At 43.5% G+C, this 22,315-nt stretch overlaps 1 pseudogene; it reads right to left on the reverse strand.

The window, feature by feature from the left end:
* Nucleotides 1-322: 322 nt before the first annotated feature.
* On the reverse strand, nt 323-22,050 carry Acnat2-ps1 (acyl-coenzyme A amino acid N-acyltransferase 2, pseudogene; annotated as a pseudogene).
* Between the last annotated feature and the right edge of the window lie 265 nt (nt 22,051-22,315).

A 22,315-nucleotide genomic window follows, 5' to 3' on the forward strand; every position in this document is an offset into this window, starting at 1 on the left:
AAAAAAAAAAGAAAAAAAAAGAAAATGCCCAGATCAAAGCAGTCCTTAACTGGACACACACACACACACACACACACACACACACAGACACACACACACACACAGTGTACATCAGTGTGCAAAAGTATCACAATTTCTGAACACTGATATATTCCAATATATAAACTAAAATTTAATTTAGAAAATTTCAAACTACATACAAATTCACCAAAAACACCTCAGATGCACGTGTGTCCCGGTCTGTGAAATTGCCTGGTTTCCTTCCAATTGAATTGTGATGATTGTGAGAGTAAGAAAGCCAGGAGAATTCTGTCCCCCATCCCCACCCTTGCCCTGCAGCCCCTAAGGATGATGCTTTAATCCCGAGACCAATTCCAACCTCTTCTCTAACACACTCCCTGCCCTTTACTCTGTCCTACATGGTCACACTATTTAGAGTTTGCCTCCAGACTGAAGGAGGTGTTGCCTGAAGAACTTTTGGATCTCTCTCCAGGAGTGCACCTGGGCTACTGCATGAGCGATGGGATCTCCTCCCTAAAGCAAGGGTTTGCCCAAGACAGAATCCCAGCACGCAAAGCAAAAGGGAGAATAAGGCGGCTCTATGAGGTGGCCTGCCCCAGGGTATGCCAGCATCCTTCCACTGCTTCTCCCATGGCTCCGGAGCCGGTCCATGGCCCTCTGTGCATGCAACTTGCTAGCCAAGCATTGGTCATTCTCTCCTACAATGAAGAGGATCTTCCCTTGGGCCTTTTCCACCGGAAGTATCTTGGGTGGGTTCAGCATATTCTGGGGATCCAAACAGTGACGGAGGCATACAGCCCCTGACCCATGAAATTGGATCTTTTCGAAAGCCAGTCGCATGGGTGTTACCACCAGATCCCTGTATTTTAGTGGAAAGTCAAAGATGGCACTGGGCCCGTTTATGCAGACGGTGGCAACCACCTGCTTCAGATAGCAAGCCATGGCCAGCCCAATCTCTGCTCCTTTGCTCACTGAGATCACACCAATTCCTGGCTGTTGGATCTGAAATGCAGAGCAAAGGAGAAACAGTTTACATCTTCCTGCATCTGGGAAGAAGCGCTCCTGAAGAAAGGTCAGGCAGGCAAAACATTCTAACTCTGGCACCCGGCCCTTCCATTTTTTAAGAGCTAGAGACTACTGCTGATTTAATAATACTGTCTCTGAGCTTTACCATCTTGACGGAGCAACTGTGTCATCCACCTTTAAACAATCAAGATACAACCACGTGAAAAGTAGGGTCATAGAGATAGGCGTGGTGGCACAATCCTAAAATCCTAGTACCAGGGAAACTGAGGCCAGAGATTTGGATTCCAGCCCAGCCTAGGATAGGTAGGGTGACCGTGTCTTAAAATAAATAAACATTTTCAAGTAAAGTTCTAAAAATGTAATTAAAACCCAGTAACATTGAATGAACAAACAAGAGCAGAGGTAGTTAGGCTTTCTAAAGGATCACATTTTTGGCTTCACTAGAGAAAGGTGTTTGGGGCTGGAAAGACAGCTCAAGGGTACAGCGCTTGCTGGGCAAACATGAGGACTAAAGTTCAACTCCTTGTCTCTACATTTAAAAGGCAGGCAAGGGTGGGGGTGCACAGTTGTAATCACGTGCACTAGGGAGGCACCAGCACAAATCTGATCACTAGCACAAAGATCCATACTTTGGGAGAAAGAATCACATAGAGATCATCATCGATGTATGAAAACATACCAAGTTCAGGATTTAGGATCAGTAGCTGATAGGCCTGATTGGAAGGGCCATAGGAATATCCTGCATGAGCTTCAAATGTAACATGTCTTGGCTTTTCAAATGAGGAGAATCACAACGTGTGCACTGTGTAGTTATTGTCTTCTGTGTGCTAGTAAGCAGTAATGAGCGACCAACTGAACAATTCTTTCATTCGTAAAATGTAAACTAGGCTCTGCCAAAGGCTGAGATTACACCAGACATCTGGGCTTTGTCTTCCTAAGATTGCACAAAATGAAAGGAAAAGTGTTCTCAGTACCTTGGGGTGAGTAAGTAGGAAGTTGGCAGCTTCCTCAAAATAGTTCAAGTCCTCCTCCAGCAGTTCCTTAGGAAGGTCCTCATAGGCAAAATAGGCTAATGCCAGCACTGCAAAGCCATGAGAAGCCAGAAGACTGGCACGGAATTCAACTAGACCTCCAATGCTCCCAAACAAATCAATAATTCCTGAAAAAGGACCTTTTCCTGGGAGGAAACAAAAGAATAAGAAAATGGGATTAAAAGAGAGCTAAGTGTGACAGTCAAAGCAAAGACAGCACAATAAAGTATATATAGGCACACAGTGGTACACGTTCATTCACACTCACACATGTACTTGTGCATACATACATGTCCACATTTATTTCATCCAAATTGTTACTGTGTGTCATAGCTTCTTAAATTGTGAATCATAAAGCCATGGGGACTCATGTAAGTGAATACAGGAGAAAGCCGACCATAAGAAATCATTTGAACGTGCAGTGTCCATAATTTAATTCAATATAAAATGAGTAGTTGTCCCAAAGTCTACTGGAGCCCATGGGACTTCATTTTACGCTGGCTCTGAATGCACAGGGGGGCTCACTTATCTTCACAGGTGCCAGTACAGCACTATTCTCCAATCTTTGTAACCCCACAGAATCAAGTTTATTTGTTGGATGCAGTGGAACCACAGTGCCTTTACAGCACAACAGACAGTCCCTTGCTCATATAGTGGAGTAGTGTTGTAATTACCGAAAGCACACTGGCTTCTGGTGTGTTGTAGCCATCATTCTTCAGCATGTATGTATCAAATTAGTAAAATTTCATGTTGTAATTAGTTTAGAGTGTCTGATTTTTAAAGCTGACCTCTGATTTACTGACTTGGGTTTCAAATAAATCTCATCAAGTGAACCTGGACTTAGGATAAGAGGAGAATTTTCAAAAGTTTCTTAGGTCGACACCTCTGTCTTCTGCATGGGAGACGTGTCGGCCCGGAGATCTCCGTAATAGATCTTCGTAATAAACCTCGCCTTTGTGTATTAATCCAAAATGGTCTCTTTGTGTCTGGTGTCCGTGATTTCCCGAGACTTGAGTAAGGGTATCTCTTCAGGAATCTTTCATTTGGGGGCTCATCTGGGATATTCGTGTCCACCCCAGACCCTGAAGACCCCTTGGAGGTGAGTTGGATGTTTGTCTGAATGTTTCTGTGTGAGCAGCACCGCATTCTTCAGTCTGTGTCTGTCCTTTACTTTTGTTCCCAGTCATGTCGTCTCGGGGTAGGAACGACACGGACCGGTTTTTGTTTCCAGTCACCTCCGGGTAGGAGGGACTCAGGTTGGTTTTTCGGGCCCTGAGTGACCCCGAGTGAGGACCCTGAGACTGCACGGGACAGATGTGTCCGGCACTGCAGGCTGCAACCCTGGGGGATGCCTTAAGGGTGGAGGGGGCCCAGAAGGAACTGGTTGCCTCCTATCTCCTCACTGTGAAGTGAGGAGATTAGAGACCTTGCTGGGTGACCTGGCTTTTGGTTTCTTGTGGAATAGTCACAGAGGGTGACTAGTTTTAGACATCCTTGTCTCTCTTGTCATTTTGTTAGTCTTCTGTGTTGGGTGTTTGTCATACCTTGTAGACTGAAGGAGGAGTGAAGTGGAATCAACTCCCCTTCATCTGTCTGTGGTTGAGAAGGAAGAGTGATGTGGAATCCACTCTCCTTCATCTGTTGTTGGTGAACTCCGGGAAGCTCCCGTCTGAATCAGTTCAGTTTTGTGGTGATCTCACAGCGGCCATTTGTTTTTTGTGTTTGTGCACACTTCTGTTTTTTTGTCTGTTAATCTTTTGATTGTCTTTCTGTGTGATTTAATGCTTTTGTCCTTTTCAGCAGACCTCTATCTTCTGGGCTCTCTTCTTTTTTTTCTCAGCATCCTGCTTGATATGCTTGTTAGTAGCTGTTACAGGAAATACAGAATCCTACTAGAGGCCAGAAAAAATGTTCCAGACATGGATGGAAGGCCCTCACTTCTGCCTGTTGGCTTCAATACACCTGAAGGTAGGGAGCACCAGGTCTACCACCAGACTCCAATGGTGGGTCTCTGAGGGGCTGGAAAATGCCCCACCAATTTGGCTAAGGTAAGGAAAAGATATGAAGAAACTTGAGGGGTTAAGCTAAGTTGCTGAGAGAGTTAGCGTAAGTTACAGAGAAAGTAAGGTTGAACAGAGAGCCTGAGGAAGAGAAAGAGAAAAGGAGGTAAAAAGAGCAGGAAGCTAGAGAAGAAAAGAGACAAAAAGAAGAGGAAGCTAGAGAGCTAAAGAAAGATAAAAGACAAGAGAGGAACATATACTGGCCACAGTAGTTAGGGAACCTAAGAAGACAGTACCTGGCAACAGAAGAGAATTCCTGGCTAAAGATCGGTGTGCCTAATGCAAAGAAAAAGGACAGTGGGTCAGGGACTGCCCCAGGAAGAACAAGAGGGGACTCTCCAGTGTCCCCAAAGGCAAGCTTCTCGGTCCTAGAGTGCTGGCTATGCCCAAAGATAGAAGGGAAGCCTGTCCAGTTGTTTTGTGAATACGGGGGTCCTAACACTCTGTGCTCGTACGCCCAAATGGATTAGTGTCCAACAAAGGACCTTGAGTACAGGGGGCTACTGGCAACAAATAATACTTATGGACTACCCGAAGAACAGTGAACTTTGGCGAGGGCCAGGTAACCCACAAGTTCACAGTCATCCCTGATTGCCCCTATCCCTTGCTCATGAGAAATTTGCTCTCCAAAATGGCTTGCATGGGCTGAAATGGCTGGGTGAGGCCATGTGTATGCATATCTGCAGACTGTGTATGTGGAGCTTAAGACCTGTCTCAGTGCACCAGTACCTGATGCTGGGAGATGTGTGGCTTAGTGCTGTTCTGCCTGGAACACATCACTCCTGCCACCAGGCACTAACAATTATCACCCAATCCAGGACTTAAACTGTGGTAGAGTGGCTGATATTTTGCATTTGAATGGAATGTCCCAGAGGATAGGACCACTGGTCAGTTGACATGGACTAGATTCTCCACTGGTTGGGGACAACCTGGTCACCTTGCTGCCCAATCCTGACCTGGAGCCACCACAGCATGAGTGTCAAGCATTGGCAGAAGCCCATGGGTGGAGGAAAGACCTCTGCGACTGGCTGATTGACCCCTTCTGAAAGCCAAGGCTACCTTGTCCACAGACGGGAACAGTTCTCTTCAAGAAGGTCAGAGATAAGTCGGTACTGCCATGGTGGACAACACAAATGTCATCTGGGATGGCTGAACCTCTACCCCCCAGCACTTCAGTGCCACAGATGCCTTTGCCATCTCTTAGATGCCCTGATAAAGCCAGCAACTGTGAGTATTATTCATTGCCCAGGACATCAGGAGGGAAGAGATTCAGTGCATGGGACAGTAAAAAGCAGATCAAGGGGCTCGAAAAATGGCTATGCAGGAGCCTATCCTGGTTACAGGCCTGCAAGAGACAGCCACTGGGAACTGGGATCGGACTAAGGGATGGCCTCACTTAGAAAAGGCCCAAATCCCTTAAAAGATAAACAGACAATGACACACTTGAGGGGAAAGCAATACTCCCCAGAGAACAAAGAAAAGACTCACTTTGCCAAATAGAGAAATGGACTCATTTAGGAGATAAGAAGTTTGTCCAAGTAATTAAGGTATATGTAATAGACGTTTTAGCCAAGGGAGGCAGTAAAAAAGTATAAGGTATGTCAGTAAGTGAATGCTTAGTAAGTAAACACGGCAAAGAGACCTAGAGAGTTTAGTGAAAAGTTGAAGTGAACTTCACTGAGATAAAACCAGGAAAATATGGTTACAAGTATCTCCTAATGCTTGTAGATACCTTTTCAGGAATAGATAAAAGCTTTCCTCACCAAGCAAGAAACGGCCTCGGTAGTCATCAAGAAGATACTGGAAGAAATCTTCCCCAGGTCTGGAGTGCCCAAGGTAATCTGGTCAGACAATGGCCCTACTTTCGTTGCCAGGGTAAGCCAGGGTGTGGCCAAGTATTTAGAGGTCAATTGGAAATTGCATTGTATTTACAGACCTCAAAGTTCAGGACAGGTAGAGTAAATAAATAAAACTCTAAAAGAGACCCTGACCATATTGACCATGGAGACTGGCACAGACTGGGTGGCACTCCTTCCCTCTTGCTCTCTTCAGAGCAAGAAATATCCCTTCCAGATTCAGCCTTACCCTCTTTGGGATCTTATATGAGGCCTCAGCTCCTCTGACTGTATTAGATGATGTTACTGAACCAACATGTCATAGTAATAATGATTTATATGCTAGGCAAAAAGACATACAGGTGATACAGAAAGAAGTCTGGTCACAGCTGACAGCAGCCGATGCCCCAGGGACACCCGAGACATCTCACCAGTTCCAGGTTGGAGACTCCAGCTACATACAATGACACCGAGCCCAGACATTCGAGCCTCGCTGGAAAGGACCGTACCTGGTGCTGCTGAACACCCTGACAGCCATCAAGTCTCAGCCCTCACCAGCCTCGTACTAGAAGTTGGGGCTGAGAGATGGGACCTAGAGGGACACTCAGATCTTCAGAAAGCTCCCTAGACTTGCACATCAGATAAGTGGATACATCAGAGACGTGACTGGGAGTTTGCTATAATGCTCACTTGAGGAGTGTGCTTTAGAAATAAGAATTTCATGTTTGCCCTGGGTTCCATCGGGATAGGTTTGGGGAAAGGCTTGATTTCTATTGCAAATGATGTAACATTGCATATGTTAGTACTCCTAACACTTCTCGGGACTGTACCTCAGGAATCACAACCTGTATAAGTTTAGAAGTTCTAAAAGACAGACATGACCTTGGTGTGTAGGTTTAGATAGTGTCCAGATTGGAATCCTGATACTAAAGGTTTAGGTACTGCAAGGTCAGCTACAAGGACATCTGCTGTTGCCCTGAAATGCAAGGCTTATAGAGAATTCAGAACTGCCATTGACTCAGATATAAAAATAGTAAAAAAGACTTTTTAGCTGACCTCCAAGAATACCTAACCTCCCTCTCAGAGGTAGTCCTTCAGAATAGGAGAAGATTAGACCTGATACTCCTTAAAGAAGGACTCTGTGTGCTACACTGAGAAAAGAATGTTGCTTCTATGTAGACCATTCAGGAGTAATTAAAGACTTCATGAGTAAACTTAGAGAAAGGTTGGACAAAAGACAGAGAAACTGAGAAACACATCAGGGATGGTTTGAAGCTGGTTTAGTAGATCTCCTTGGATGACTACTCTGATATATTCCCTTATGGGACTCTTCTTAGTTTTGCTTCTGCTTCTGATTATAGGTCCATGTGTGTTAAGTAAACTAGTTACCTTAATTAGAGAAAGAGTGAGTACTGTTCAGATTTTGATGTTATGCCAACAGTATCATGCTTTAGGAGGACAAGAAAGCCAATATTATAAAGATAATAAAATTTAGTTCTATGATTAGAACTAGCCAGTAGAAGAAGTGGGGAATAAAAGAATAAAAAATACAGTCAAAAAGTTAGAAGTTTAGGAATGCTGTCCAACTCTAAGAAGTCCTAAATCCCTCAAATTCCAGACCCTGCCCTCTACCTGTAAGTAAGTAAAGGGTCACATTTCTTGAGCCTGCTTTCCCAGGATCCAGATAAAAGGGTTTAAGATAAGGCCCTTAGATAGGAGATACAGACCTAGTAAAGATAAGAGGAAGCTTCTCCCAGGAACTAGCTGACCATAAAGTTAGATTAAAATCTTAGAGAACAACCTTGAGAAGCAGGAAGTTTCTCCTAGGAACTAGCGGACCATAAAGTTAAGCAATCTTGAGAGACAGGAAGCTTCTTGTGATTTTCCAATGACACCACCCCTGCCCTCTTGGGTTGTGGTTTCTCCCTTTAAATACCCTTTCTCCAAGCCTCTCGGGGTCGACAACCCTGTCTCCTGCGTGGGATACATGTTGGCCCGGAGATCTCTGTAATAGATCTTTGTAATAAACCTCACCTTTGTGTATTACATCCAAAAAAAAGGTTTTTTAAATTGCCCTAAACATACTGGTACAATTTGGTTCTACATATTTATGAGAAGCAGATTTCTTAGCTTTCCCAATTATGAAGCCAAAATGATACCAATCCTGAAAACAGTGAAGGTATCATCTACACATATCCTACATTCTCAAGTATTCAACCAAGGCTCCATTTCACTTAGAAAACAATGGGCAAGCCCATTCATCTTATCTGTTTGCAAATTTGCTTTCTTCTCGAAGAAGTGGTACAATTATAGGTATACAGGAGAACAATTTTAAAAGTATTGAAAGACCCCCGGAGCGGAGAGACCGTCACTCAAGTCTCGGGATGATTCGACCCCCCCCCCAAAAAACTCACGTGAGACGATCCTTGCTGTAATAAACATGGGGTTTATTGATAGGAACCAGTGCACTGGAGTCGAGACTCATATCCCATGCAGGGGCAGTGGAGTTCAACCCCAGAGGCTGGGAGAAAGGGTATTTAATGGGAGAAACCACAACCCAAGGGGGCAGGGGTGGTGTCATTGGAAAATCACAAGAATACCCATGAAAAATCACAAGGAGAAACTCCCTGTTTCTCAAGATTGTTCTCTAAGATTTTAATCTAACTTTATGGTCAGCTAGTACAGGTAGAGGGCAGGGTCTGGAATTTGAGGTTTTTAGGGCTTTTTTAAACTTCTGACTTCTTAGCTGCATTTTTTTATTCTTTCATTCCCTACTTCTTCTAGTGGCTAGTTCTAATCATAGAACTAAATTTTAGTATCTTTATAATATTGGCTTTCTTGTACTCCTAAAGCATGGTACTATTAGGATAACATCAAAATCTGAGGTTCCCGTAGATAAGGGCACAGGAGCAGCAGGTCCCCTGCATCTGAGACACCAGCGGAACCTGAAGGGACCAACCGGATAAACAGTTCTCTTCACTCAAATCCCATGGGAGGGAGAGCTAAACCTTCAGAGAGGCAGACACACCTGGGAAACCAGAAGAGACTACACTCTGCCCACATCTCTGACTCCAGAGGAAAACACCAAACACCATCTGGGACTCTGGTGCAGGGGGGCTCCCGGAAAGGGTGGCTCAGGTCCTCCTGATTGCTGCCCCCCCCAGGAGAGCTCATAAACAACACCCCACGAGCAAACTTGAGCCTCGGAACCACAGATAAGACCAACTTTTCTGCTCCAAACGACGTGCCTAGTGAACAAAGGGCACAGGCCCACAGGAACAGCTGAAGAGCTGTAGATAGGAAAAACTACACGCCTGAAAACAGAACACTCTGTTCCCATAACTGGCTGAAAGAAAACAGGAAAACAGGTCTACAGCACTCCTGACACACAGGCTTACAGGACAGTCTAGCCACTGTCAGAAATAGCAGGACAAAGTAACACTAGAGATAATCTGATGGTGAGAGGCAAGCACAGGAACCCAAGCAACAGAAACCAAGACTACATGGCATCATCGGAGCCCAATTCTCCCACAAAAGCAAACACGGAATATCCAAACACACCAGAAAAGCAAGATCTAGATTCAAAATCGTATTTGATCATGATGCTGGAAGACTTCAAGAAAGACATGAAGAACTCCCTTAGAGAAATGCAGGAAAACATAAATAAACAAGTAGAAGCCTACAGAGAGGAATCACAACCCTGAAAGAATTAAAGGAAAACACAATCAAACAGGTGAAGGAATTGAAACAGGAAATAGAAAAAATAAAGAAAGCACAAAGGGAGACAACCCTGGATATAGAAAACCAAAAGAAGAGACAAGAAGCTGTAGATACAAGCATGGCCAACAGAATACAAGAGATAGAAGAGAGAATCTCAAGAGGAGAAGATTCCATAGAAATCATCGACACAACTGTCAAAGATAATGTAAAGCAGAAAAGGCTACTGGTCCAAAACATACAGGAAATCCAGGACTCAATGAGAAGATCAAACCTAAGGATAATAGGTAGAGAAGAGAGTGAAGACTCCCAGCTCAAATGACCAGTAAATATCTTCAACAAAATCATAGAAGAAAACTTCCCTAACCTAAAGAAAGAGATACCCATAAGCATACAAGAAGCCTACAGAAGTCCAAATAGATTGGACCAGAAAAGAAACACCTCCCGTCACATAATAGCCAAAACACCAAATCTACAAATTAAAGAAAGAATATTAAAAGCAGTAAGGGAAAAAGGTCAAGTAACATATAAAGGCAGACCTATCAGAATTACACCAGACTTTTCGCCAGAGACTATGAAAGCCAGAAGATCCTGGACAGATGTCATAAAGACCTTAAGAGAACAAAAATGCCAGCCCAGGTTACTGTATCCTGCAAAACTCTCAATTACCATAGATGGAGAAACCAAGATATTCCATGAAAAAACCAAATTTGTACAATATCTTTCTACAAATCCAGCGCTACAAAGGAAAATAAATGGTAAAGTCCAACATAAGGAGGCAAGCTACATTCTAGAAAAAGCAAGAAACTAAACGTCTTGGCAACAAAAAGAAGAGAAAAGCACACAAAAATAATCTCACATCCAAATATGAATATAACAGGAAGCAATAATCACTATTCCTTAATATCTCTCAACATCAATGGTCTCAACTCCCCAATAAAAAGACATAGATTAACAAACTGGATACACAATGAGCACCCTGCATTCTGCTGCCTACAGGAAACACACCTCAGAGACAAAGACAGACACTACCTCAGAGTGAAAGGCTGGAAAACAACTTTCCAAGCAAATGGTCAGAAGAAGCAAGCTGGAGTAGCCATTCTAATATCAAATAAAATCAATTTTCAACTAAAACTCATCAAAAAAGATAAGGAAGGACACTTCATATTCATCAAAGGAAAAATCCACCAAGATGAACTCTCACTCCTAAATATCTATGCCCCAAATACAATGGCACCAACATACGTAAAAGAAACCTTACTAAAGCTCAAAACACACATTGTACCTCACACAATAATAGTAGGAGATTTCAACACCACGCTCTCATCAATGGACAGATCATGGAAACAGAAATTAAACAGAGACGTAGACAGACTAAGAGAAGTCATGAGCCAAATGGACTTAACAGATATTTATAGAACATTCTATCCTAAAGCAAAAGGATATACCTTCTTCTCAGCTCCTCATGGTACTTTCTCCAAAATTGACCATATAATTGGTCAAAAAACAGGCCTCAATAGGTACAGAAAGATAGAAATAATCCCATGCGTGCTATCGGACCACCACGGCCTAAAACTGGTCTTCAATAACAATAAGGGAAGAATGCCCACATATACGTGGAAAGTGAACAATGCTCTACTCAATGATAACCTGGTCAAGGAAAGAAATTAAAAACTTTTTAGAATTTAATGAAAATGAAGGTACAACATACCCAAACTTATGCGACACAATGAAAGCTGTGCTAAGAGGAAAACTCATAGCGCTGAGTGCCTGCAGAAAGAAACAGGAAAGAGCATATGTCAGCAGCTTGACAGCACACCTAAAAGCTCTAGAACAAAAAGAAGCAAATACACCCAGGAGGAGTAGAAGGCAGGAAATAATCAAACTCAGAGCTGAAATCAACCAAGTAGAAACAAAAAGGACCATAGAAAGAATCAACAGAACTAAAAGTTGGTTCTTTGAGAAAATCAACAAGATAGATAAACCCTTAGCCAGACTAACAAGAGGACACAGAGAGTGTGTCCAAATTAACAAAATCAGAAATGAAAAGGGAGACATAACTACAGATTCAGAGGAAATTCAAAAAATCATCAGATCTTAGTATAAAAGCCTATATTCAACAAAACTTGAAAATCTGCAGGAAATGGACAATTTCCTGGACAGATACCAGGTACCGAAGTTAAATCAGGAACAGATAAACCAGTTAAACAACCCTATAACTCCTAAGGAAATAGAAGCAGTCATTAAAGGTCTCCCAACCAAAAAGAGCCCAGGTCCAGAAGGGTTCAGTGCAGAATTCTGTCAGACCTTCAAATACTATCCAAACTATTCCACAAAATTAAAACAGATGGAGCACTACCGAATTCCTTCTATGAAGCCACAATTACTCTTACACCTAAACCACACAAAGACCCAAGAAAGAAAGAGAACTTCAGACCAATTTCCCTTATGAATATCGATGCAAAAATACTCAATAAAATTCTGGCAAACTGAATCCAAGAGCACATCAAAACAATCATTCACCATGATCAAGTAGGCTTCATCCCTGGGATGTAGGCATGGTTTAAAATACAGAAAACCATCAATGTAATCCACGATATAAACAAACTGAAAGATAAAAACAACATGATCATTTCACTAGATGCTGAGAAAGCATTTGACAAAATTCAACACCCCTTCATGATAAAAATCCTGGAAAGAATAGGAATTCAAGGCCCATACCTAAACATAGTAAAAGCCATATACAGCAAACCAGTTGCTAACATTAAACTAAATGGAGAGAAACTTGAAGCAATCCCACTAAAATCAGGGACTAGACAAGGCTGCCCACTCTCTCCCTACTTATTCAATATAGTTCTTGAAGTTCTAGCCAGAGCAATCAGACAACAAAAGGAGGTCAAGGGGATACAGGTCAGAAAAGAAGAAGTCAAAATATCACTATTTGCAGATGATATGATAGTATATTTAAGTGATCCCAAAACTTCCACCAGAGAATTTCTAAAGCTGATAAACAACTTCTGCAAAGTGGCTGCATATAAAATTAACTCAAATAAATCAGTAGCCTTCCTCTACACAAAAGAGAAACAAGCCGAGAAAGAAATTAGGGAAACGACACCCTTCATAATAGACCCAAATAATATAAAGTACCTCGGTGTGACTTTAACCAAGCAAGTAAAAGATTTGTACAATAAGAACTTCAAGACACTGAAGAAAGAAATTGAAGAAGACCTCAGAAGATGGAAAGATCTCCCATGCTCATGGATTGGCAGGATTAATATAGTAAAAATGGCCATTTTACCAAAAGCGATCTACAGATTCAATGCAATCCGCATCAAAATTCCAATCCAATTCTTCATAGAGTTAGACAGAAAAATTTGCAAATTCATCTGGAATACCAAAAAACCCAGGATAGCTAAAACTATCCTCAAGAATAAAAGGACTTCTGGGGGAACCACTATCCCTGAATTCAAACAGTATTACAGAGCAATAGTGATAATAACTGCATGGTATTGGTACAGGGACAGACAGATAGACCAATGGAATAGAATTGAAGACCCAGAAATGAACCCACACACCTATGGTCACTTGATTTTTGACAAAGGAGCCAAAACCATCCAATGGAAAAAAGATAACATTTTCAGCAAATGGTGCTGGTTCAACTGGAGGTCAACATGTAGAAGAATGCAGATTGATCCATTCTTATCACCCTGTACAAAGCTTAAGTCCAAGTGGATCAAGGACCTCCACATCAAACCAGACACACTCAAACTAATAGAAGAAAAACTAGGGAAGCATCTGGAACACATGGGCACTGGAAAAAATTTCCTGAACAAAACACCAATGGCTTATGCTCTAAGATCAAGAATCGACAAATGGGATCTCATAAAACTGCAAAGCTTCTGTAAGGCAAAGGACGCTGTGGTTAGGACAAAATGGCAACCAACAGATTGGGAAAAGATCTTTACCAATCCTACAACAGATAGAGGCCTTATATCCAAAATATACAAAGAACTCAAGATGTTAGACCGCAGGGAGACAAATAACCCTATTAAAAATGGGGTTCAGAGCTAAACAAAGAATTCGCAGCTGAGGAATGCCAAATGGCTGAGAAACACCTAAAGAAATGTTCAACACCTTTAGTCATAAGGGAAATGCAAATCAAAACAACCCTGATATTTCACCTCACGCCAGTGAGAATGACTAAGATCAAAAACTCAGGTGACAGCAAATGCTGACGAGGATGCAGAGAAAGAGGAACACTCCTCCATTGTTGCTGGGATTGCAGACTGGTACAACCATTCTGGAAATCAGTCTGGAGGTTCCTCAGAAAATTGGACATTGAACTGCCTGAGGATCCATCTATACCTCTCTTGGGCATATACCCAAAGATGCCCCAACATATAACAAGGACACGTGCTCCACTATGTTCATCGCAGCCTTATTTATAATAGCCAGAAGCTGGAAAGAACCCAGATGCCCTTCAACAGAGGAATGGATACAGAAAATGTGGTACATCTACACAATGGAATATTACTCAGCTATCAAAAACAATGACTTTAAGAAATTCGTAGGCAAATGGTTGGAACTGGAAAATATTATCCTGAGTGAGCTAACCCAATCACAGAAAGACATACATGGTATGCACTCATTGATAAGTGGATATTAGCCCAAATGCTTGAATTACCCTAGATGCCTAGAACACATGAAACTCAAGACAGATGATCAAAATGTGAATGCTTCACTCCTTCTTTAAAAGGGGAACAAGAATACCCTTGGCAAGGAATAGAGAGGCAAAGATTAAAACAAAGACTGAAGGAACACCCATGCAGAGCCTGCCCCACATATGGCCCATACATATACAGCCACCCAATTAGACAAGATGGATGAAGCAAAGAAGTGCAGGCCTACAGGAGCCGGATGTAGATCGCTCCTGAGAGACACAGCCAGAATACAGCAAATACAGAGGCGAATGCCAGCAGCAAAACACTGAACTGAGAATAGGACCCCCATTGAAGGAATCAGAGAAAGAACTGGAAGACCCTGAAGGGGCTCAAGACCCCATATGTACAACAAGGCCAAGCAACCAGAGCTTCCAGGGACTAAACCACTACCTAAAGACTATACATGGACTGACCCTGGACTCTGACCTCATAGGTAGCAATGAATATCCTAGTAAGAGCACCAGTGGAAGGGGAAGCCCTGGGTCCTGCTAAGACTGAAGCCCCCATGAACTAGACTCTTGGGGGGAGGGCGGCAATGGGGGGAGGGTGGGGAGGGGAACACCCATAAGGAAGGGGATGGGCGAGGGGGATGTTTGCCCGGAAACCGGGAAAGGGAATAACACTCGAAATGTATATAAGAAATACTCAAGTTGATAAAAAAAATGGGGTTCAGAGCTAAACAAAGAATTCACAGCTGAGGAATGCCAAATGACTGAGAAACACCCAAAGAAATGTTCAACATCTTTAGTCATAAGGGAAATGCAAATCAAAACAACCTTGAGATTTCACCTCACACCAGTGAGAATGACCAAGATCAAAAACTCAGGTGACAGCAGATGCTGGAGAGGATGTGGAAAAAGAGGAACACTCCTCCATTGTTGGTGGGATTGCAGACTGGTACAACCATTCTAGAAATCAGTCTGGAGGTTCCTCAGAAAATTGGACATTGAACTACCTGAGGACCCAGCTATACCTCTCTTGAGCATATACCCAAAAGATTCCCCAAGATATAAAAAAGACACGTGCTCCACTATGTTCATCGCAGCCTTATTTATAATAGCCAGAAGGTGGAAAGAACCCAGATGTCCTTCAACAGAAGAATGGATACAGAAAATGTGGTACATCTACACAATGCAATATCACTCAGCTATCAAAAACAATGACTTCATGAAATTCATAGGCAAATGGATGGAACTGGAAAATATCATCCTGTGTGAGGTAACCCAATCACAGAAAAACACACATGGTATGCACTCATTGATAAGTGGATATTAGCCCAAATGCTTGAATTACCCTTGATGCATAGAACACATAAAACTCAAGACGGATGATCAAAATGTGAATGCTTCACTCCTTCTTTAAAAGGGGGACAAGAATACCCTTGGCAGGGAATACAGAGGCAAAGATTAAAACAGAGACAGAAGGAACACCCATTCAGAGCCTGCCCCACATGTGGCCCATACATATACAGCCACCCTATTAGACAAGATGGATGAAGCAAAGAAGTGCAGGCTGATAGGAGCCGGATGTAGATCTCTCCTGAGAGACACAGCCAGAATACAGCAAATACAGAGGCGAATGCCAGCAGCAAAACACTGAACTGAGAACCGGACCCCTGTTGAAGAAATCAGAGGAAGAACTGGAAGAGCTTGAAGAGGCCTAAGACCCCTTATGAACAACAATGCCAAGCAACCAGAGCTTCCAGGGACTAAGCCACTACCCAAAGACTATACATGGACTGACCCTGGACTCTGACCTCATAGGTAGCAATGAATATCCTAGTAAGAGCACCAGTGGAAGGGGAAGCCCTTGGTGCTGCCAAGACAGAACCCCCAGTGAACGTGATTGTTGGGGGGAGGGCAGCAATGGGCGGAGGATGGGGAGGGGAACACCAATATAGAAGGGGAGGGGGAGAGGTTAGGGTGATGTTGGCCTGGAAACCGGGAAAGGGAATAACAATAGAAATATATATAAGAAATACTCAAGTTAATAAAAAAATTCTGAACAGTACTCACTCTTTCTCTAATTAAGGTAACTAGTTTACTTAACACACATGGACCTATAATCAGAAGCAGAAGCAAAACTAAGAAGAGTCCCATAAGGGAAGATATCAGAGTAGTCATCTAAGGCGATCTACTAAACCAGCTCTCGAACCATCCCTGATGCGCTTCTCTGTCTCTCTGTCTTTTCTCTAACCTTTCTCTAAGTTTATTCATGGAGTATTTAATTACTCCTGAATGGTCTACATAGAAGCAACATTCTTCATTCAGTGTAGCACACAGACTCCTTCTTTAAGGAGTATCAGGTCTAATCTTCTCCTATTCTGAAGGACTACCTCTGAGAGGGAGGATAGGTATTCTTGAAGGTCAGCTAAAAAGTCTTTTTTACTCTTTTTATATCTGAGTCAATGGCAGTTCTGAATTCTCTATAAGCCTTGCATTTCAGGGCAACAGCAGATGTCCTTGTAGCTGCCCTTGCAGCACCTAGATAGCCTTAAGTAATTCTCAACTCTTAAGATAGCCTTAAGTAATTCTCAACTCCTTATTTTGTGTCTTACAAAGTCTTTACCATCAGGATTCCATTCTGGACACTATCTAAACCTACACACCAAGGTCATAACTATCTTAGAACTTCTAAACTTATGATCCCTGAGGCACAGTCCCAAGAAGTGTTAGAAGTACTAACACATATAATACCTTCATAGTAAGGGGATGTTACATCATTTGCAATAGAAATCAAGCCTATCCCTACACCTATCCCGATGGAACCCAGGGCAAACATGAAATTCTTGTTTCTAAAGCACACTCCTCAAGTGAGCATTATACCAAACTCCCAGTCACATCTCTGATGTATCCACTTATCTGATGTGCAAGTCTAGGGAGCTTTTTGACGATCTGAGTATCCCTGTAGGTCCCAGCTCTCAGCCCCAACTTCTAGTACAAGGCTGGTGAGGGCTGAGACTTGATGGCTGTCAGGGTGGTCAGCAGCACCAGGTATGGTCCTTTCCAGTGAGGCTCGAGTGTCTGGGCTCAGTGGCGTTGTATGTATCTAGAGTCTCCGACCTGGAACTGATGAGATGTCTCAGGGGTCCCCGGTGCATAGGCTACTCTCAGCTGTGACTAGACTTCTTTCTGTATCACCTGTAGGTCTTTTATCCTGGCATACAAATCATTATTACTATGACATGTTGGTTCAGTAACATTATCTAATACAGTCAGAGGAGCTGAGGCCCCATATAATATCTCAAAGTAGGTAAGGCTGAATCTGGAAGGGATATTTCTTGCTCTGAAGAGAGCAAGAGGGAAGGAGTGCCACCCAGTTTGTGCCAGTCTCCATGGTCAATATGGTCAGGGTCTCTTTTAGAGTTTTATTTATTTACTCTACCTGTCCTGAACTTTGAGGTCTGTAAATACAATGCAATTTCCAATTGACCTCTAAATACTTGGCCACGCCCTGGCTTACCCTGGCAACGAAAGTAGGGCCATTGTCTGACCAGATTACCTTGGACACTCCAGACCTGGGAAAGATTTCTTCCAGTATCTTCTTGATGACTACCGAGACCGTCTCTTGCTTGGTGAGGAAAGCTTCTATCTATTCCTGAAAAGGTATCTACAAGTACTAGGAGATACTTGTGATCATATTTTCCTGGTTTTATCTCAGTGAAGTTCACTTCGACTTTTCACTAAACTCTCTAGGTCTCTTTGCCCTGTTTGCTTGCTAAGCATTCACTTACTGACATACCTCATATTTTTTACTGCCTCTCTGGCTAGAATCTTAAAGTCTATTACATACACCTTAACTACTTGGACAAGCTTCTTATCTAAGTGAGTCCATTTCTGTATTTGGCAAAGTGAGTCTTTTGTTTGTTCTCTGAGGAATATAGTTTTCTCTCAAGTGTGCCATTGTCTTTTTTTCGTTTAAGCAATTTGGGCCTTTTCTTCTGTTGTACATTCTAAGTGAGGCCATCCCTTAGTCCAATCCCAGTTCCCAGTGGCTGTCCCTTGCAGGCCTGTAACCAGGATAGGCTCCTGTATAACCATTTTTAGAGCCCCTTGATCTGCTTTGTTATTGTCCCATGCCACTGAATCTCTTCCCTCCTGATGTCCTGGACAATGAATAATACTCATATTTGCTGGCTTCATCAGGTCATCCAAGAAATGGCAAAGACATCTGCGGCACTGATGTGCTGGAGGGTTGGGGTTCAGCCATCCCAGATGATATTGTGTTGTCCACCATGGCAGCACCCACTTATCTCTGACCTTATTGAAGAGAACTGTTCCTGTCTGTGGACAAGGTAGCCTCAACTTTCAGCAGGGGTCAATCAGCCAGTCGCAGAGGTCTTTCCTCCACCCATGGGCTTCTGCCAGTACTTGACGCTTGTGCTATGGTTACTCCAGATCAGGATTGGGCAGCAAGGTGACCAGATTGCCCCCAACCGGTGGAGAATCTAGTCCATGTCAACTGACCAGTGGTCCCATCTTTTGGGACGTTCTATTTAAAGGCCAAACATCAGCCACTCTATCACAGTTTAAGTCCTGGATTGGGTGATAATTGTTAGTGCCTGGCTGGCAGGAGTGATGTGTTCCAGGCAGAACAGCACTAAGCCACACATCTCCCAGCATCAGGTACTGGTGCACTGAGACAGGTCTTAAGCTCCACATACACAGTCTGCAGATATGCATACACATGGCCTCACCCAGCCATTTCAGCCCATGCAAGCCATTTTGGAGAGCAAATTTCTCATGAGCAAGGGATAGGGGTAGTCATGGATGACCATGAACTAGTGGGTTACCTGGCCCACGCCAAGGTCCACTGTTCTTCGGGCAGTCCATTAGTATTATTTGTTGCCAGTAGCCCCCTGTACCTAAGGTCTTTGGATACTGTCCCACTGGGGCATAGGAGCACAGATCGTTGGGTCCCTGTATCTACAAAACAACTTGGCGGACTTCCTTTCTATCTCTGCGCATAGCCAGCACTCTAGGACCGAGAGGCTCTCCAGTGGCCCTTCTTGTTCTTTCTGGGGCAGTCCCTGACCCAGTGTCCTTTTTCTTTGCATTAGGCGCACTGATCTTAAGCCAGGAATTCTCTTCTGTTGCCAGGTATTGTCTTCCTAGGTTCCCTAACTACTGTGGCCAGTATATGTTCCTCTCTTGTCTTTTATCTCTCTTTAGCTCTCTAGCTTCCTCTTCTTTTTGTCTTTTTTCTTCCCTAGCTTTCTGCTCTTTTTGTCCTCTTTCTTTCTTTCTTTTTTCAGTCTCTCTGTCTGCATCTTCTTCTACAGTTATTAGGTGCTGTCCACTTTTGTGCACAGACCCTGAACCACACATCAACCTTATTTTCTCTGCAACTTACAATAACTCTCTCAGTGACTTAGCTTAACCCTTCAAGTTTCTGCAACTTTTTCTTCATATCTTTTCCTTACTTTAGCCAAATTGGTGGGGCGTTTTTTTCAGCCCCTCAGAGACCCACCATTGGAGTCTGATGGTAGACCTGGCACTCCCTACCTTCAGGCATATTGACGTCAACAGGCAGAAGTGAGGGCCTTCCATCCGTGTCTGGAACATTTTTTTCTGGCCTCTAGTAGGATTCTGTATTTCCTGTAACAGCTACTAACAAGATGGCGATAAAACAAGAGTCCAGAAAATAGAGGTCCGCCGAACAGGACAAATAGCATTCAGTCACACAGAAAGACAATCAAAAGATTAACAGACAAAAAATAGAAGTGCGCACAAAAACAAAAAACAAGCTGCCGCCATGAGATCACCACAAAACTGAACTAATTTAGAAGGGAGCTTACAAGGACAGATGAAGGAGAGTGGATTCCACATCACTCTTCCTTCTCAACCACAGATAGATGAAGGGGAGTGGATTCCACTTCACTCCTTCCCAAGGGGACACCAAAGACAGATGAAGGACAGCAGATCAAAAATAATGGTTAAGTCAAAGGTGCCTTCTGGAGGCCAGCCAATATCAAACACTCTCCACTCCAAGGAGCAAAAAGTCTGCCATGGTACAAATTGTGTGCTCTAGAAGTCCAGTGGTCTAAAGTCAAACTCAGGAGTCCCATCGTCAAAGTCACAAATAACACAAAACAAAGACCTAAAACACACAAAGACCACTCTAGAAAACTCAGAGGAGTCCCATCGTCAAAGTCACAAGTAACTCAAAACAAAGACCTAAAACACACAGACAAAGACCATTCTAGAAATACAGACAGCTGGGAGGACGGGTCTCTTCTCCAGTCCAGGAGAATCACTGAATCCTCACCGGCACCCAGATGAGAATCTCCCAGGCATCCCTGGGGTTCCTCCAGACCTCCTGGGACGTCTCCCAGGGCAGCACAATCGGTGAGCCCCTGGCACGTCTACCGCTCACACTCGCATCTCTCCTGAGATACGAGCCTCCCTTCTCAGCGAAAGACTGGAGCGACTACAAAACCAGAACTCCAGAACTCGTGAGCAAATACAGACCCAGAGTAGCAAATACAGACCCATAGTTTAGCCGGCACAAACCACAAGGACACAGACAAAGACACAGATGCTATCTCAGCTCCAAGTGAGTCTTCAGAGATGAGGGTGGTCACTGATCCCGGACAAGCCCCCAAATGAAAGACCCCTGGAGCGGGGAGACCCACATTCAAGTCTCGGGATGACCCCCAAGAACTCACGTGAGACCATCCTTGCTACAATAAACATGAGGTTCATTGATAGGAACCAGTGCACTGGGGTCGAGACACATATCCCAGGCAGGGGCAGTGGAGTTCGACCCCGAGAGGCTGGGAGAAAGGGTATTTAATGGGAGAAACCACAACCCAAGGGGGCAGGGGTGGTGTCATTGGAAAATCACCAGGAGAAACTCCCTGTTTCTCAAGATTGTTCTCTAAGATTTTAATCTAACTTTATGGTCTGCTAGTACAGGTAGAGGGTAGGGTCTGGAATTTGAGGTTTTTAGGGCTTTTTTAAACTTCTGACTTCTTAGCTACATTTTTAATTCTTTCAGTATTTCTGTATATAATCATAACTGATCTCTACACATATTTCATATACCTGTAAACCCAAGATCAAGCAAAAATTCATATAGCAAACAAGAGCTCAGAAGTAGAAAAAAAAATTAAGAATCTAAGTTCTGTATCAACAAAGATAATTCTCACCTGGAGGGAGAAAAAGGGCTCCCCGAACCCAACCTTCTCGGATTTGCTCCCGTTTGACCCCGGGGTCACAAACCAGCGATGCACTATCTGGCTGGCCTTGGGTGGAATTCTGACTGTTTCTAGCCAGCAAACAGAGTCATACAGGTCCAGACAGATGCAAAGGGGGCTGTTCATCACATCTTTCTTGATCAGCCTCTGGAAAGCCCTCTTGGGTTTCAGACAACAAAAGAGGTCCATCGGGTGGACCCCTACATAGTCACCCCCCAAGGCTGATGCCTGCTCCAGGTCCACCTCACCAGCCTCGTTAGCTTTGTAGAAGGCTTTGGATTGAAACAGATTCTCCTTCTCATCTTTCACTGTCGCTGTGATGGTTGTGAAGGAGGCAGGCCTATTGCCTGGATGGACACAGACTCATCTGCAAGGGCATTTGAAGGTGTGGCTATCAACTGGAGCATTATCAAGCTGTTGAGAGGCACTTCATCCTGTCGATGAAAGAGGAAAAAGAGCTGAAGACTTTAAAGTCCAAGGCCGGGCTGCCCTCAAGCCTTTCAGAGATGTTAGGAAAAATGTGTGGCAATGAGAGAGGAAGTGAACTCTGGGAAGGGTAGGTGGCAGGCATGTGTGTGCCCGTCCTCCCCCACCCAGGAACTTGAAGATAAGGAGTCAGCAAGGGGAGGGAGTCAGGCAATAATAAAGGGAAATGAGCAGGTTTCTGTAGCAATCAGGCAGCTTCTGTGGCTCTGAAGCCACCAGG

This window comes from Rattus norvegicus, chromosome 5 (genome assembly GCF_036323735.1).
Source record: "Rattus norvegicus strain BN/NHsdMcwi chromosome 5, GRCr8, whole genome shotgun sequence".
In the NCBI taxonomy this organism is placed as follows: Eukaryota; Metazoa; Chordata; class Mammalia; order Rodentia; family Muridae; genus Rattus; species Rattus norvegicus.